At 37.3% G+C, this 18,382-nt stretch overlaps 1 pseudogene; it reads right to left on the minus strand.

The window, feature by feature from the left end:
• Positions 1-2,189: 2,189 nt before the first annotated feature.
• LOC100676005 (olfactory receptor 5AP2-like) lies at positions 2,190-3,867 on the minus strand (annotated as a pseudogene).
• Positions 3,868-18,382: the final 14,515 nt, after the last annotated feature.

An 18,382-nucleotide genomic window follows, 5' to 3' on the forward strand; every position in this document is an offset into this window, starting at 1 on the left:
CTTCTAATGAAAATGAAAACATACTGTATATATATACATACAGAGATTTCTATTTCTGATCACAGGGAAACGTCATATAAGGTAGGTATTGATATTATATTACTTGAAATTTAAGACAAAAATATTTACAGTAGATGAACTGTTGAGCTGTTTTTGTTAGGTGTCTTCCAGTGTGTTCACACTCATCACTATGAGTACATGTACAATGAGAAAAAAAGGTTCCTGGTCTTACTCCATCCTCAGAATCATTGCTATACTTGATCCCATCGTTGGAGCCACTTTGTCAATCCATCTCTTTGAGGGCCTTTATCTCTTTCATTGACCCTCTACCAAGCATTATATCCTTCTCCATGGACTGTTCCCTCCTGATAACATGCTCAAAGTATGTGAGATGAAGTCTCGCTATCCTCGGCTCTAAGGAGGATTCTGGTTGTACTTCTTGCAAAGCAGATTTGTTTGCTCCTCTGGATTTCTGTGGTATTCTCAACATGCTTCACCAACATCATAATTCAAAAGCATTAGTTATTTTTCAGTCTTCCTTTTTTATTTTCCAGGTTTTGCATGCCTGTTGCAGGGTGATTGAAAATACCATGGCTTGAATCAGACACACCTTGGTTCTCAAGGTGACATCTTCACTTTTTAACATATTGTAGAGGTCTTTTGCAGCAGATTTGTCCAATGCAATGCATCATTTGATTTTCTTGACTGCTGATTCCATGGGTGTTGATTATGGATCCAAGTAAAATGAAATCCTAGACAACTTCAAACTTTTCTCCATTTTTCATGATGTTGCTTATTGGTCCATTTGTGAGGATTTTTGTTTCATTAATGTGGAGGTGTAATCCATACTCAAGGCTGTAGTCTTTGAACGTCATCAATAAGTGCTTCAAGTCCTTTTCACTTTCAGCAAGCAAGGTTGTGTCATCTACATATCTCAAGTTGTTAATGAGTGTTCCCTCCAATCCTGATGTCAAATTTTTCTGCATATAGTCCAGATTATCAGATTAATTGTTCAGCATACAGATTGAATAATATGGTGAAAGGATACAACCCTGATGGACACCTTGCATGATTTTAAACTGTGCATATCACCTTGTTCTGTTCCAACAATTACCTCTTAGTCTATGTATAGGTTCCTCATGGACACAATTAAGAGTTCTGAAACTCCCATTTTTCACAATGTTATCCATAATTTGTTACGATCCACACAGTTGAGTATCTTTGTATAGTCAATAAAACAGAGGTAAACATCTTTCTTGTATTCTCTGCTTTCAGCCAAGAGAATTCTACAATCAGCATCAATGCTCCTCATCCCAGTACTCTTCTGAATCCTCAAGGGACTCAAATTGTATTCCTTTTAAATGTTCTTAAGTTTTGGAAACAAAAAGAAATCTGAAGCGCCAAGGTCAGGGCTATAGGGCAGATGGGGTAAGTTTTCCCAGTGAAATTCTCAAAGAACGCTACCCTGTAAGAATAAGCAGGTACATTGTGGTGATGGAAAAAAAATTCTTTGGCACAGGTTTCCTAGCCTTTTTGTCACTAGTGCAGTTGTCTGTTTTCTTAAAACTTCTTCATAATAAACCTCCGTGATTATTTTGTGTCCTTTGAGAAAATCTATCAAGATTATCCCTTTGAAACCCTCCCAAACAAAACAGTTACCATAACCTTCTGAGCAGTCTTCCCTCTCTTGGCTCATTCTGGAGGTCTTTCCGACCTTCCTTAAAATGTTTGATCTATCTGAAAACTTGTTTTATGTGGGACAGGATTCTCATAAATTTGTTGCAAAATTTCAATGATTTAGGAAGATGTCCACTTAAGTTTTGTTAAAATTTTAATATTAGTCCAGACCTCAAAATTGTTTTTTTCCATGGCACAAAAAGTATCTTTTTTTTTTTTTAAGGCATCCTAACGACATTAAGACAAGTGTATTATTGAGAGAACTTTTTGCAGCCATCTGATGAACAGAGGAATATTTAAATACATTTTGTTTAGGCCTATGCATATACGGACTGGAACCATACCTTTCTGCTTACCCTCGTATATGAGGATCACAAGTAGTTTATTTTAATCCAGTACCAAGCAGGTCAAAGCACTTTTGTTTCACATGTCAGTGGTCACCATCTGTAAAGAAAATCAAGTCCTTTGGGGAGACACCCCAGTCATGAAAATACCAATCCGATTAACTCAAAACCCAATCAAATTTCAGACAGTAGTAAAATAGATATGTACAGTTATTTATTAAGACATTATTGTTGTTAGGTGCCATTGCATTGGTTCTGACTCATACTGACCCTATATACAACAGAACAAAACACTTGACGCAGTCCTGTGCGATCCTCACAATCATGACTATGTTTGAGCCTGTTGCTACAGCCACTGTGTCAATCCATCTCACTGAGGGTCTTTTTTGCTGACCTACTAGGGAAATGATATTCATCTTGCTCTAGTTTTTCATGCCTACACAGGATAACACACAAATGACAGACAATTTGAGAATTTATCTCCAGAAATTAGGAAAAATATTTTTCTCTAAACCCAAGTAACTTCCATTCTGTGACCCTTAATTTTCTTCCTCTGTTATCCTCTTAGATTTGGTCAATAGTCTGTTCACATTATTCCCTAAGCAGTCTAGTTTACTTGCCCAGGTTAGAAGCACTGGACTTTAGCACCCCTATCAAGACTTAGTTCTAAAATTTGTCTCTGATTCACTAGGGAAAAAGGCAGCCTCAAAACCCTGTCAGAGTCCATTGGGATATTCTGACTCAGCTTGGTCCTAATCACCTCTCCTCTGACAGGTCCACCACCACCTGATAAAGATGCCATTAGACAAGGAAGAAGATTGGAATCAGTCCCCTGGCCACTCACTCTCTCTCTCTCCCCCATCTATTTCTATACTGGGATTTACACCTACGAACACGGTATTAAAATGTGATATTTGGTTATTTTCTGGAGTTTAGGTTCTGCGGAATGAGTGGTATTTATACAGAGTGACCATATTCCCTAACATATCTGGGACATTTAGTCCAACTCTGTTATCAGAAGAAAGCTTATGACAGGATAAAGGTAGGAGCCAGGGTGAATGAAGCTGAGTTTGGTTAGAGCTAATTTCCATTGTAGTTCTCAAATCCCACCCTTTTATGATTCTAACAACATGAGTAAAAATAATTTGTTTTAAAAATTTTCCCTAAGGAAGATTTGACCTCTTTGTTTCTCAGACTATAGATGAGAGGATTTAACACAGGGATGATAAGTGTATAAAACACAGATACCACTTTGTCTTGGTCCATTGAGTAGCTGGGACTGGGGCGCAGATACATGAAAAGGATTGTCCCAAAGAAGATGGTGACTGCCATCAAATGGGAAGCACAGGTGGAGAAGGCTTTGCACCTTCCCTCAGCAGACTAGATCCTCAAGATGGCTGCCAGGATGTAAAGATAAGAAATGAGAATAGTCAAGAGGCAGCTCAGTTCATTAAAACTGGCAAAAGCAAAAATGACAACCTCATTGATGTGTGTGTCAGAACAAGAGAGTTTAAGGAGCGGTGGGGTGTCACAGAAAAAATGGTTGATGACATTTGCGCAACAGAAAGATAGCTGGAAGGTGAAGCCAGTGTGAATGGCAGCATTTATAAAGCCTGCAAGATATGTGAATAACACCAAGAGGATGCTGAGTTGGGGGGACATGGTGACTGTGTAGAGGAGAGGCTTGCAGATGGCCACATAACGGTCATAGGCCATCACAGACAACAGGAAGCCCTCAATGCCAGCAAAGGAACCAAAAAAGAAGAATCAGGTGGCATATCCATTAAATGAAATGACTGAGTTCTTCAAATTCAGTCACGGTTGTGTGGTCGGTCATGCTTTTGTCTCAGATTGGAGGGTGCTTTTGCTGGGATAAGAAAAAAAAAAAAAAGAAAATAAATTGTGCAAAAATACAAGGAAAGTCGAATAGTTCATTCTCAGCCTTAAACAAGAACACTTTTAAGGTCCTGTCTATGATGTTCTGAGGACACGAGAATTAAACCTATTTGTTTTCTTACTAAAGAGGAAGAGCCCTTAAGTACACTCAGGAAACTCCTGCATTTAAATAGGATTATGTGCATGCTCCTGTGTGGGGGGGTGGGGGTTTCCACACCTGTGATGCTGCTGCCTGTCCCTCCTCACCTTAGCCTGAATGATATAATAACACTTCAAAAACAGCTCTTCCACTCTACTGTTTAAAATTTCTCATTGTCAATTTTTTTTTTTTTTTAAGTCACCCCCTTAAAAAAGGACTTTGATAACCTGGCCCTTATTTGTTCACATTCCACCCTTCCTCTCAATTTTCCTCTCCTCTTCTCCTCCCCTCCCCTATTCTACCTTCACCTCCACACTCTTCGCATCCTCTTTTCTTTACTCTTTTCTTTCTTTCCTTCCCTCTTTTCCCTTTCCTTCCCTTTCCCAGTCCCTCCTTTCTTCTCACTTTTCTTTCTTTACTATCTCTTCTCTCCTCCTCCCAAAACTTCTCACCTCCCTGCTTCTTTCTCGCTCTTCTTTCCTCCTCCTTCTTCTTTTTCTCCTTCTTATTCTCTCTGTCTCTATGCCCCAACAATCCAACTATTCTGAACCATGTTATAATTGAGTGACTAGATCATATAATCTAGTCATCTAAAATCATATCACCTTCATATAATTGTGTGACAGAGAAAGATTGAGGTTGTCAAGGATGTCATTTTACTTGGATCCAAAATCAACACCCAAGCAACCTGATGTCAAGAAATCAAAAAATGCATTGCATTGGACAAATAGGCTGCAAAAGACCTCTTTAAAGTGTTGAAAAGCAAAGATGATACCTTGACGACTAAGGTGCACCTGACACAAGCCAGGGTGTTTTCAGTCACCTCATATGCATGTGAAAGCTGGATGATGAACAAAGAAAACCAAAGGAGAATTGAGACCTTTGAATTGTGGTGTTGGAGAAGAACATTGAGTATACCAAATCAAAAAAACCAAGTCTGTTGCCGTCGAGTGGATTCTGACTCATAGCGACCCTATAGGGCAGAGTAGAACTGCCCCATAGAGTTTCCAAGGTGCATCTGGTGGATTCAAACTGTCAACCTTTTGGTTAGAAGCCATAGCTAACCACTACACCACCAGGTTTCCTTGAATATACCATGGACTGCCAAAAGAAACAAACAAATCTGTCCTGGAAGAAGTACAGCCAGAATGATCCTTAGAAGTCAGTATTGTGAGACTTCATCTTACATACTTTGGACTTGTTATCCGGAAGAATTAGTCCCTGGAGAAGGACATCATGCTTGGTAAAGTAGAGGGTCAGGGTAAAGAGGAAGACCCTCAATGAGATGAATTGACACAGTGGCTGCAACAATGGCTTCAAGCATAACAATTGTGAGGATGGCTTAGGACCAGGCAGTGTTTCATTCTGTTGTGCATAGGGTAAAAAAAAAAATTGGGGTAGCTGAGTCTTAATGGACTCGAGAGCACCTAACTACAAATAACAACAATCACTCCGGAACCCAGGTGGTATAGTGGTTAAGAACTCAGCTGCTAACTTAAGGTTGACAGTTCAAATCCACCAGCTGCTCCTTGGAAACTCTAGGGGCAGTTCTACTCTGTCCTATAGGGTCACCAGGATCGGAATTCACTCGATAGCTTTTTTTTTCTCCTTCTTTTACTATCACTCCAGGGAGAAACTGCCTGTTATGGATTGAATTATGTCCCCCAAAAACGTGTGTCAACTTGGTCAGTCCATGATTCCCAGTATTGTATGATTATCCACCAACCACATCATCTGATGTGATTTTCCTATGTGTTGTAAATCCTACCGCTTTGATGTTAATGAGGGAGGACTTAATGTACAAGATTAGATTATATATTGAGTCAATCTCTTGTGAGATATAAAAGAGAGAAGCAAGCAGAGAGACAGGTTGACCTCATGTCACCAATAATGAAGAACCAGGAGGGAAGCACATCATTTGGACCCAGGGTTCTTGCACTGAGAAGCTTCTAGACCAGGGGAAGATCAATGAGAAGATTGAGCCTACCTAGAGAGAAAGCCTTCCCCTGGAGTTGGCACCCTGAATTTGGACTTTTAGCTTCCTAGACTGTGAGAGAATAAATTTATCTTTGTTAAAGCCATTCATTTTTGGTGTTTCTGTTATAGCAGCACTAGATAACAAAGACAGTGCTCTTGTCAAAGTATTGCTGATTTTTATCTTGCTAAAAACCCTGTGGTCAATTCTCAGTCCTCATCTTTCTTTACCTACCGGTAACATTTGACAGAGTTGATTGCTTACTCCTCATGGAAAGGCTTTCTTCCTTTAGCTTTCAGGACACTGGACTCTGAGTTTTCGTCCTACCACATGAGTTGGACCTGCTCATCCTTCTTTGCTTTTGTTCCTTTCTCTCTGTTTCTTAATGTTGGAGTAACTCAGATCTTAGTCCTTGACCTTCTTGTCTTTTCTATTTACACTGTTTTCCCAAGTGATCTTATTCAGTCTCATGGTTTTAAATACGATCTATATACTTATAACTCCTGAATTTATATCTCCATTACTAAACTCTTTCCCAAACTTTATATTTATAATTCAACTATCTACTTATAATATATCCATGTGAATATTATATAGCAACACAACATGACCAAAACCGAACTTATCATGCACCCATCCCCCAAATTTGCTACACTCATAGCATCCTCCATCTCAAGTCAATGATAACGCTATACTTCCATTTGCTCAGATGGAATTACTTAAACAAAGAAACAGATATTGGAGAAACTGTTCTCTCTTCTCTTTCTCATACACTCCATATCCAATACATCAGAAAATTCTGTATGATCTACCTTCAAAATATCAGTATCCATAAAAGCCAACTAACTTATCTACTCATAAAACTGAGGCCCAAGCCACCATCATCTTTCACCTAGATTATTACAGAGTGAGATTTTAGCTGATTTTATATTCTCTGTAGGATAATCTTTAAAAAAAAATCTGTTATAAGCATACAATTTTTGGAAAAAATATTCTATATGATATATGTCATTACATATGTGTGTGTATGTGCATGTGTGTTTAAGAAGGGGGCAGCTTGTTTGGCTTTTCTAACTCTGCTCTCCACCATGTGTACAAAACTTCAGAGAAAATTATATGGAGTACACCACATGTCAGGCATTGCAAAAGAGCATTGTATTCATCATCCCTCAGGGGCAATTCAAGGCAGAACTGAACGGAAATAGGATTCTCCTTGTTGTAGAAATGAAAATTTGATCTTGCAGCTATTAAATAACTAGTCTAATGTCACAAATGTAGCACATCTAACTACAAGATGAAGGCTGCAAATGGTCAGTCTCTTCATTTATGCATAAAATAACATTTAGTTAGCTTGTTCAACACCCTTTATGAGGCCTTAAATTTTCCAGATATTTTGGGGACTCTTACTACAAAAAAATTAATTAAATTTCCCTGTTTCACATGAACACATACATTTTTGTATATATAAATACATAAAAACATTCATGTACGTATATGTATGCATATGTTCAATATTCTATTCATCTGTTATTAGTGATTCCATAGTCCTCTCCTCTAAAAAAAGAATAAAAAATCCATGTTCATAGTTCAGTTATTATCTTAGTTACCTAGTGCTGCCATAACAAAATATACCACGAGTGAGTGTTTTAAAAAGAGGAATTTATTTTCCCACAGTGCAAGGAGCAGGAAGTTCAAATTCTGAGTGTGGTTCTAGAGGGAGAGGCTTCTTAGTCTATTTCAGCTTCTAGTAGCTGCCAGAAATCCCAGGCATTCCTGGGCTTGTAAGTGCATCTGTCTCTGTTGTCTCTCCTCCTCTTCTCTCTGTTTGGCTGTGTCTATTCTTCTCTTGTTATAATGCAGAAGTGATTAGGTTTAGGACCCATCATACTCTGGCATGGCCACATTAACATAACAGAAGAAAATTCCTATTTCCAAACAGGGTCATCTTTATAAGCACGGGTGTTGAGGTTTCAACACATATTTTGAGAAGACACAGTCGAATCCATATCAGTTGGTTATATTTATTTCACTGTTTCAGACACATTCAGGTTGAGATGTTTAGCATCACTATTGTATATTTTTTGAGTCTCCTTGAAAATTTTATACATCTAAACACTTTGAGATAAATAAATCTTCTTACTCTTTGTCATTAGCTATTCATTAGAGGTAGTGGTATTTATCATCTTAGTTTTATTTACTGGTTTTTGGATGAGTACAATTTTTCTGTTTTTCACCAATGGGATTTACAGCTTTGATGATCATGGAAGTGGCTTAAAGGAATCAGTTATGGCAGAATGAGCACGCAGCTAATTTAATCCAACAAAGAACAGAAAGCGCTGCTTCTGAATCCAAGTCGTAGGGTCGGTGTTATTAAGGTTGTGATCCTTCTTTGGGGCTTAGTCTCTGTAATACACGAAAATGTCTAAGGTCTGAAATATGCTGAGAATCCACAAATACAGCACGTCTGTTTTCTTCTAAGATAATTGAACTGCATTCTCCTCAGTGAGCAATGTATACCCTGGCAAGTAACATAGACATTTAGGAAAGTACAACAAATATGTTATGTTCCTGAGACTGTTGATCAAACCCAAACAAACAAACCCATTGCCATCAAGTCGATTCCGACTCATAGCGACCCAATAGGACAGAGTAGAGCTGCCCCATAGAGTTTCCAAGGAGCGCCTGGTGAAGTTGAACTGCCAACCTTTGGGTTAACCACTATGCCACCAGGGTTTCCCTCTATTAATCACAGCATGAAAATAAATGCTACAGGGTTGTCCAACTCCCATCTTCAAACTTCAGAATTCCATTTTAAAAAATGGGATCCCTACTTATTTCTACAGGAAGATGGCTCTCTATTCATTCATTTATCTATTCTTTCATTTAAGAAATATTTATTGAATTCGTTCCATGGGGCAGACACTCCTAAAAGCTGGGTAGAGCAGTCAACAAAAATCAGCCTTGCCCATTCCTTTATGAAGCTTGCAGTCTGGATTGTAATGATAATATCACACAAAAGTAAGATTTTAGTAAGATAATTTAAAAGTGATCACTGCAGTATATTGACAGAAATACAAGCCAGATTCAGAGGAAGATGTGGGATGAGGGCTATCACTGCTTATGTCAGATGTGTCGTGGCTGAAAGCAGAGAATACTACAAAGATGTTTGCTGTTCTTAGGCATCCTGGAGTCAACTTCAACTCGTAGCGTCCCAGTGTGCAATAGAACAAAACACTGCCAGGTCCAGTGCCATCCTCATAATCATTATCACGTTTGAGCCCATTGTTGCAGCCACTGTGTCGGTCCATCTCATCCAGGCACTTCCTCTTTTATCCTGACCTTCTACCTTACCAAACATAATGTCCTTCTCCAGGGACTGATTTGTCCTGATAATACATCCGAAGTATGTGAGACAGTCTTGCCATCCTTGCTTCTAAGGAGAACTCTGGCTGTACTTCTTTCAAGACAGACTTGTTCATTCTTCTGACAGCCCATGGTACATTAAATATTCTTCACCAACACCATAATTCAAAGGCATGAACTCTTCTTCAATCTGTCTTATTCACTGTCAAACTTTTGCATACATATAAGGTGATTGAAAATGCCGTGGCTTGGGTCAGGCACACCTTAATCCTCAAAGTGTCATCTTTGTGTTTTAACACTTTAAAGAGGTCTATTGCTGAATATTTGCCCAGTACAATACATCGTTTAATTTCTTGATTGCTGCTTCCATAGGCATTAATGGTGGATCCAAGTAAAATGAAAGCCTTGACAACTTCAGCCTTTTCTCCATTTATCATAATGTTGCTTATTGGTCCAGTTGTGAGTATTTTTGTTTTATTTATGTTGAAATGTCATCCCTACTCAAGGCTGTAGTCTTTGATCTTCGTCAATAAGTACTTTAAGTCCTCTTCACTTTCAACAAGCAAGGTTGTTTCATCTGCAGATCGCAAACTGTTAATGAGTCTTCCTCCAATATGTTGCCACATTCTTCTTCATATAGTTCAGCTTCTCCGGTTATTTGCTTAGCATACAGACTGAATAAGTATGGTCAAAGGATACAACCCTGATGTGTACCTTCCATGATTTTAAACTGGGAAGTATCCACTTGTTCTCTTCCAAAGATTGCCTCTTGATCTCTGTGCAGGTTTCTCATGAGCAAAATTAAGTGTTCTGGAATTCCTAATTTTTGCAATGTTTTCCATAATTTGTTGTGATCCACACAGTCCAATGCCTTTGCATAGTCAACAAAACACAAGTAAATATCTTCCTATTATTCCCTGCTTTCAGCCAAGGTCCATTTAAAATCAGCAATGATATACCTCGTCCACATACTCTTCTGAGTCCAGCTTGAATTTGTGACAGTTCCCCATGGATGTACTGCTGTAATTCCTTTTGAATTATCTTCAGCAACATTTTACTTGTTGTGATAGTATAATATTGTTTGATGATTTCTGCATTCTTTTGGATCACCTTTCTTCAGAATGGGCACAAATATGGATCTCTTCTAGTTGGCTTGCCAGGTAGCTCTCTTTCAAATTTTTTGACATAAATGAGTGAGCACTTCTAGCACTGCTCTATTGAAACATTTCAGTTGGTATTTGGTTAATTCCTGGAGCCTTGTTTTTTTGCCATTGCCTTCAGTGCAGCTAAAATGTTTTCTTCCAATACCATCAGTTCTTGATAATATGCTACCTAGCGAAATGGTTGAATGCTGACCAATTCTTTTTGGTGTAATAACTCTGTGTATTCCTCCCATTTTCTTTTGATGCTTCCTTCGTTGATCAATATTTTGCACATAGAATCCTTCAATATTGCAACTTGAGACTTATATTGTGCTAATGGACTATAATTATCAAATTAATAGAAGCAAATGCACATTTTTGATTGTTTATTTTCTGATTACTGTGGGACTACCACTTGATCCAAGGCTTCTTGTCTGTGGCTTACAACTTTATTATGTGATTATGATAAAAAATAACATTTTTGGAATATTTTTATACACATAAGGAGGAGATTACAGAAAATGAACAAAATGAAAGAAAATGGGCAGATCAATATGATTTGCCTGTAATATGGGAGGATGGGTGAATAAGGCCAAAAGTCACTTCTGGAAATGTCATGAGACATTTACAACATATGCCCAAGCATGCAAAGCCAGAAAGTTTACTTATTTCTGCAAGTTATATATGTGGACACATTATTTGTGAAAAAAATATGAAACCATTCTGAAAGGATAAATATTTAAATTGCAATAGAAGTTGCAGTTCAAAACATTCAGTGACATAAACACAGAATTAAAATATTAGAATTAATGTAATAAACAGGTTAATCTGCACAACTATCAGGTAGAACTTTTTAAGGTCACCCAGAAGGTTCATACTTACTGTTTGGATCAGCAGCAGTCCGAACGCACTTTGCAGCGGGTGTCTATTAAGGATGACTTTTGGTCCTGTGGCTGGCTAAAATGGTCAGGAGGATGACATCGGTCTAGGGATTGCTCACTATTGGTGTCGATTTCACACACCTTGTGCAGGACATAAAGTGGAGGGCAATACTAAAGATTAGGGGGTCACTTCCATCCCCTTCTTCCTAAAATAAATTGTCTGCTGTTTCTCAACTGAGTTCAAATCTCCCTTCCATGTCCTGAACCAAACATTGTATAATAGTAATAAGCCTATGCTCTTTTGAAAATTTTATCTGAGATTTGCGTATAACAGGACCTGTAACGTAAGATTTTATTGTGGTATGAGCTGCACTGAATTGTGCAAAGGAACTTGGGACTGAGTGCCATTCCAACTGCTTTGAAGTCTTCAATATTAAAATATATTCTAGTTTTATTGAGTCTATGTCCCATTTACTGTCAGTTACCACTCTTTCTGCAGATGACTGGATTCTTTCCCTCCTCCCATTCTCCTTTTGTGGAAGAGAATATCTATGATTTGTTTTTAACATCTCTATGAATATATTTAAAATACCCTCATTTGCTGATTAGCATTTGAGCAGGCAGGACACAAAAATATGCAGATCCAGTGATATCAGGCAAGATTTATTTGGGTTCAGCGAGTTCTCCATTATTCTGTAACTTTAAACAAAGCACACAATGTACTTGTCTGTCCACTCAATCAGTTTGCAATGTCCTTTTTAAACAATCAGATCCATTTTTAAGCAACCTACTAAGGAGAACAAATAACCAAAAAGCTTCAACCAGCACCACAACAATGAAACACCATGTATTTGAATGGGAATGCTATTCTTAAAATGTTCCCAGTTTATCAAATATTGGGTTTTTCCTACTTATGTTCAAATTTAAGCAAACATTTCTATGAAAAAAACCTTTGCAATTAATCAAATATTGCATAGAACATATTTATACTAAAAAATTAATCATTTTCTAAATCTGAAATTTAAACATAATTTTGTATCCTGTATTTCTTCTGACAGTCATAATTCTAATAGATTGTGGGAGATGAGAAATGAAGTTTTCAGATATAAAAAATCCCTCTTCCCTTGCAGTATCCCAATGGCAATAGCAGCTCATACAAATAAGATAGAATTGGGATACATATTTGATTAATAGGATTTATACACTGAAAACAGCATAAGGACCCAGGGAACTCTAGATAACAAAGGAAATAACAAATCGTTGTGGTTAACTTGAAAGGGCTTAGCTGTGAGTGACCATAAGAGCATCTACAGTCAGGATGCAAGACTCATGGGAAATTATCAAGATCCAGGTGATAATTAAAATGAAAGACAGTTGTTACATGCTCACCTTTATTGAACAAGCAAAAATCTTCCAACTTGATCCTTCTCTGTCTTGAGAAGAAAGAATTTATGTTTGTTTTCCCTCTTTGTGATATTATCTGTGGAAGAAGTAAGTAATTCGTGAATTGCATCCAAATCATCTGAGAGACTTAAAAAACAAACAAACAAAGAAACAAACAAAAAAAAAAACCTTGACATGCCTGTTAATTATCTAGGACAATTTACATATTCCCCAGTGGGAAAAGTTAAGGTGCAATTTAAGGAAAGTAGCAAAACAACTTAAGGTATCTGTATAGTGCTCTAGAGACCTTCATGATGTAAAGATGCTCATGAATATACTCAGTGATTAAAGGTACAATGGAAAAAAAATCAGATGTAAGTTCAATCTTGATAAATCTGGAACATTTGCAAAGTCGTTATGGATGTAATGACATTATTGTTATGACATAGGGTTTATTTTAACTTCATTACTCAAAGAAAATGTCTAAAAGACACTGCGTTATCATTATATTATTTAACCCATTCACATAAAGCAGATATTAAACAAAACCAAGCCCCTGGAGAGGATTCTGACTCATGGTGACCCCACGTGTCTCACAGTAGGATTGCTCCACAAGGTTTTCTTGACTGTATTCTTTATAGGAGCAAATTGTGAGTCCTTTCTTCTTGGTGTAGCTTGTTAGGTACAAACCACAAACCTTAGGTTAGTAGTCAATTGCAAACAAAGAGCACAACCCAGGGACAATGAGATAAATATTACTATTCCCATTTGCAGAGCACACTGATCCCAGTTAAACTACATAATTTGCCTAAAGTCAAAGAATCACTACTACAGCATTTGAACTTAATGTCAGATTTCTTCAGATCCACATCACTAAGTGAGTGATAAATAATGTTTTATTAGCCCCAATCTCCTGTTCTTCAACATGGTAGCCCAGAGCCGTCAGCTTTGAGAGGCAACCCCATCCTCTTGGCCTACCAGAACGTTAACCTTACACTTAAGAAAGGAGGTAGTTGAGACCTGACTCTTTGTAACTTAGGAGGCAATTTTTTCCCTCTTTTGAAACCTGGGAGGGGGTAGCTCTATCCTTGGAAATAGATGTAGCCACCTCCAACAGTTCTGCTGATCTTTGAACTTAGAAGAAATGTTCCTTCTTTTTCTTGAAGGACAACAGATATTTGAAACCAAGCTGATCCATTGGCCTGCTTCCTTTCTGTAGAATTCCAGGAGGTAGGCAACTTTCCTTCCTTTTGTCCTGTCTCCGTCCCTTTCAATCTAAGCTGAAGGAATTTCTGCTAGGGTGGTTGATTAGATCCATTTGTCACAGATATAGTGTCTTTAGCAAAATATTGTGTAGACACTTTCTCGATGAAAGAATTCCAGGACACATTTCCTTAGTTTGTACAACAGAATTTTCCAAATCTTTAAGTTCTAGTTTCATTTGAAAAGTTCCTTTTTAAGTCTATCTCTTTCTTTAAACATTTGTTTATAATACATTATGTCTTCTCAAGCTGCTCTTTGAAATCTTCTGTTCCCCTCTTTTCCTTCATTATTTCTTCCATTAGCTTTAGCTGTTCTACATTCAAGGGCAAGTTTCAGTGTCTCTTCTGACATCCTTTTTTTTTTTTTTTCCCTGTCTTTTTAATGACCTTTTCTTTCTTTGAGCATTATGTCCTTGATGTCATCCCACAACTCTTCTGGTCTTTCATCATTAATTCTTAGAGGGTCAAATGTATTCTTGAGATGGTCTCTAAATTCAGGTGGGATATATTCAAGGTCATATTTTGGCTCTTGTAGACTTGTTTTAATTTTCTTCAGCTTCAACTTGAACTTGCAAATGAGCAACTGGTAATATTTTCCACAGATGGCCAGTGGCCATGTTCTGACTGACGAAATTCAGCTTCTCCATCGTCTCTTCTCACAGATGTATTCTATTTGATTTCTATATATTCCATCCAGTGAAGTCCATGTGTATGGTCACTGTTTATATTGCTGAAAAAAGGTATTCGCAATGAATAAGTCATTGACCTCTTAAAATTTTATCATGAGATCTCTAGTGTTGTTTCTGTCACCAAGACCCTATTTTCCGATTGCCTATCCTTCTTGGTTTCCAGCTTTTGCATTCCAATCATTAATAATGATCAATGCATCTTGATTGCAAATTTGATCAATTTCAGATGGAGAAACTGATAAAAATCTTCAATTTCTTCATCTTTCCATTAGTGGTTGGTGCATAAATTTGAATAATATTTATATTAACTGGTTTTCATTGTAGGTATATAGATATTATCCTAACACAGACAGTGTTAAACTTCAGGATAGCTCTTGAAATGTTCTTTTTGAAAATGGATGTGATGCCATTTTGCTTCAGTTTGTCATTCCTGGCATAGTAGACCATACAATTGTACAATTTAAAATGGCTGATACCAGTCCATTTCAGCTCATTAATGCCTAGGATATTAATCTTTATGTGTTCCATTTCCTTTTAGGTGACTTCCAATTTTCCTAGATTCACACATCATACACTCCACATTGTAATTTATTAATGGATATTTGCAGCTATTTCTTCTCATTTTGGATCTTGCCACCTGAGCAAATGAAGCTCCTGAAAGCTATATTCCACCCACATTATTCAGGTCAACTCTATTTAAGGTAGCAGCTCTTCCTTAGTCATATTTTGAGTGATTTCAAACCTGAGGAGCTCATCATCTGGCACTACATCAGACAATGTCCTACTACTATTCATAAGGTTTTCACCTGCCAATTTTTTCAGAAGTAGATCATGAGGTCCTTCTTGCTATTCTGTTTTAGACTGGAAGCTCTGTTGAAACTTGTCCACCATCGGTGACCCTGATAGTGTTTGAAATACCAGTGGCATAACTTCTAGCATCATAGCAACTCACAAGCCACCACAGTATGACTAGCTAGTACACCACGACTCATCTGTCAGTTTGTCTTACTGTGGCTGCTTGCGTGTTGCTGTGATCACCACTTATCTGTCAAATAATGGTTTAAATATTTTGAAGTTGGGTAAAATACATTATTTTGATTACCCCAAAGTTAAATTCATCTCAAGTAGGATAAATACATGTTTAGACAAATTATAATCAAACTGTCAAAGATGAAGAATTTTGAAAACTGCAAGTGATCTGCAACTGATCTCACACATGGAATTTCAGTAAGATTAACATTTTATTTCTCAGCAGAAAGCATGGAGGTTTAAAGGCAGTGGGATTACATGTTTAAAGTGCTAGGGTAAATATTTCGACATAGAATTACATGCTTGACAAAATTACCCTAAAATGAAGGAAGGTCTATAAGATAAAATGAAAGGACAATAAATAGTAAGACAAAATAAATAACATTGGTAAAGATAAATGTATAAACAAATGTAAAAACCAACATCATTATATTTTGCTTCTTAATTCCTCTTTTTGGTCCAAATGTCTGTGAAAGCTAAACCAAAATTAACAGATGGGATTAGATATGTTGATATTACTCAGTGTTATCTATTGAATTGTGCCCCACTCAAAAAAATGTCTGTCAGCTTGACTAGGTCATGATTCCCAGTATTGTGTGATTGTCCACCATTTTGTTATCTGATGTGATTTTCCTGTGTGTTGTAAATCCTACCTCTATGATGTTAATGAGGCAGGATTAGAGGCAGTTACATTAATGAGGCAGGGCTCAATCTACAAGATGAAGTTGTGTCTTGAGTCAATCTCTTTTGAGATATAACAGAGAGAAGTGAACAGAGAGATGGGAGACCTCATACCACCAAGAATCTAGTGACAGGAGCAGTTTGTGTCCTTTGGACTCACACCCCCTGCACTGAGAAGTTTCTAGAGCACGTGTTACCACCAAGGGAATGGTAGGCCCTCCAGACTCAATGGGTCCTTGTTTTCCTCTTGTAAGAATACACAGCGGAGAATTTTGGGTTCAGCTCTAACAGGTTTATTTTACTTGTGAAAAGTAAAAGGAGTCAGTGGGGGCTTATGCCTCCCCAAAAGACTGATTTGAAAAGGCAAGCAAAGGTAGGGCTTATATGAGTTCGGTGGAGACAAAAGAGTAATGAATATTTACTGGGTTTCTTTCAAGGGGTGAGTACTTCTCAGAACTGTGGTGCATACTAATTAGGTAGCGTGTGCATCTGGAATCCAAGATGGAAACCACTGATATTCAAGATGGAGCCCTCTTGGCAGCCCTTGGCATCACTTATTATGTTATATAGTACAAGCACACTGATCTTTGACACTACATGGCCATCTTTGGTAGGCTAAGGAAGGTTTAAACAGCATTCACATTTTGTTCTTCTGCTCATGCGGAGCCTGTAAAGGTGGAAGGAACTAGAAAAACTCTAAGAAGGAGATAGTAATTCATGGGTTATTTCAACCTTATCTCATGTTGACAGGGTATGATTCTTGTTTATCCAAATTCTAGATGGTAATTTTTTAACAGTTCTTTTGTTCCACAAGCGCAATTAACTCTGTGTGTCTCAAAGGGGAAGATTGATGACAAGGACCTTCCTCTAGAGCTGACAGAGAAAGCCTTCCCCTGGAGTTCATGCCCTGAATTCAGACTTTTGAACTACTAGACAGTGAGAGAATAAATTTTTGTTTGTTAAAGCCATCAGTTATGCTAAAATTTATTTAACTGCTTGTTTACTAGCTTCTTATTCACCAGTTTAAAATATTTTCTTAGGGCACTATCTATGCCAAAGCAAAGCAGAGAAGAAAGAAATCAAATTAAATGCTAACAAATGAAAATTATCTAGTCCACTTCACATGATTTAGTACATAATAGCTAAGAATTTATTTTCACAGTAGAATTGATTGACAATAAAATGACATAAATTATTCATGTGTTCATGGGACAAAAGAACTCTTTGGCTGCAACATTATTTACGCTGCTGCTTCAGGTTTAGAAAATGTAATGGGAAAACAACTGAGAAGATGCTTGTCCTTAAAAAAATTGACAGAAACAATCACATGTTTTATTGATCAAGCGTGTATTCAAATTTATCATTGTGGAAGTATGAGAGTCTATCAAATCATATAAGTAAGCAATGCATAGGAAGAAAGAAACATTGGGGAAGGAATGACTCTTAATTTGAGATGTAAAGAAACATTGGGGAAGGAATGGATCTTAATTTGAGATGTAAAAAAGGGTTAATTTGTCTTACCATAAACAATGTAATGGCATCTGACTTAGAATTAGCCTCTGCCTTGGAACCAAAAGGAATGCATGTATATTTATTAAAAATATTATCAAGTGACATTGCCTTTGGCATTTTTTACTAAAACAAGGGTGAATATTGAATATTATATGTAAAGTTGGCATCAATTATTAAAAACCCTGTGGAAGCCACTTTTTACCTCTTCGTTCCTCATACTGTATATCAAACGGTTAAGCATAGGGATGATTAAAGTGCAAAACACAGAGACCATTGTGTCAGTATCATATGAGCGAGCAGATTTCAGCTGCACATACATAAATAATAGAGTCCCGTAAAACACAACCACCACTGTCAGATGAGAACCACATGTGGAGAAAACTTTTTTCCTGCTCTCGGCAGAATGCAT

The sequence above is a fragment of the Loxodonta africana genome, chromosome 7, assembly GCF_030014295.1.
Source record: "Loxodonta africana isolate mLoxAfr1 chromosome 7, mLoxAfr1.hap2, whole genome shotgun sequence".
NCBI classification, from domain to species: Eukaryota; Metazoa; Chordata; class Mammalia; order Proboscidea; family Elephantidae; genus Loxodonta; species Loxodonta africana.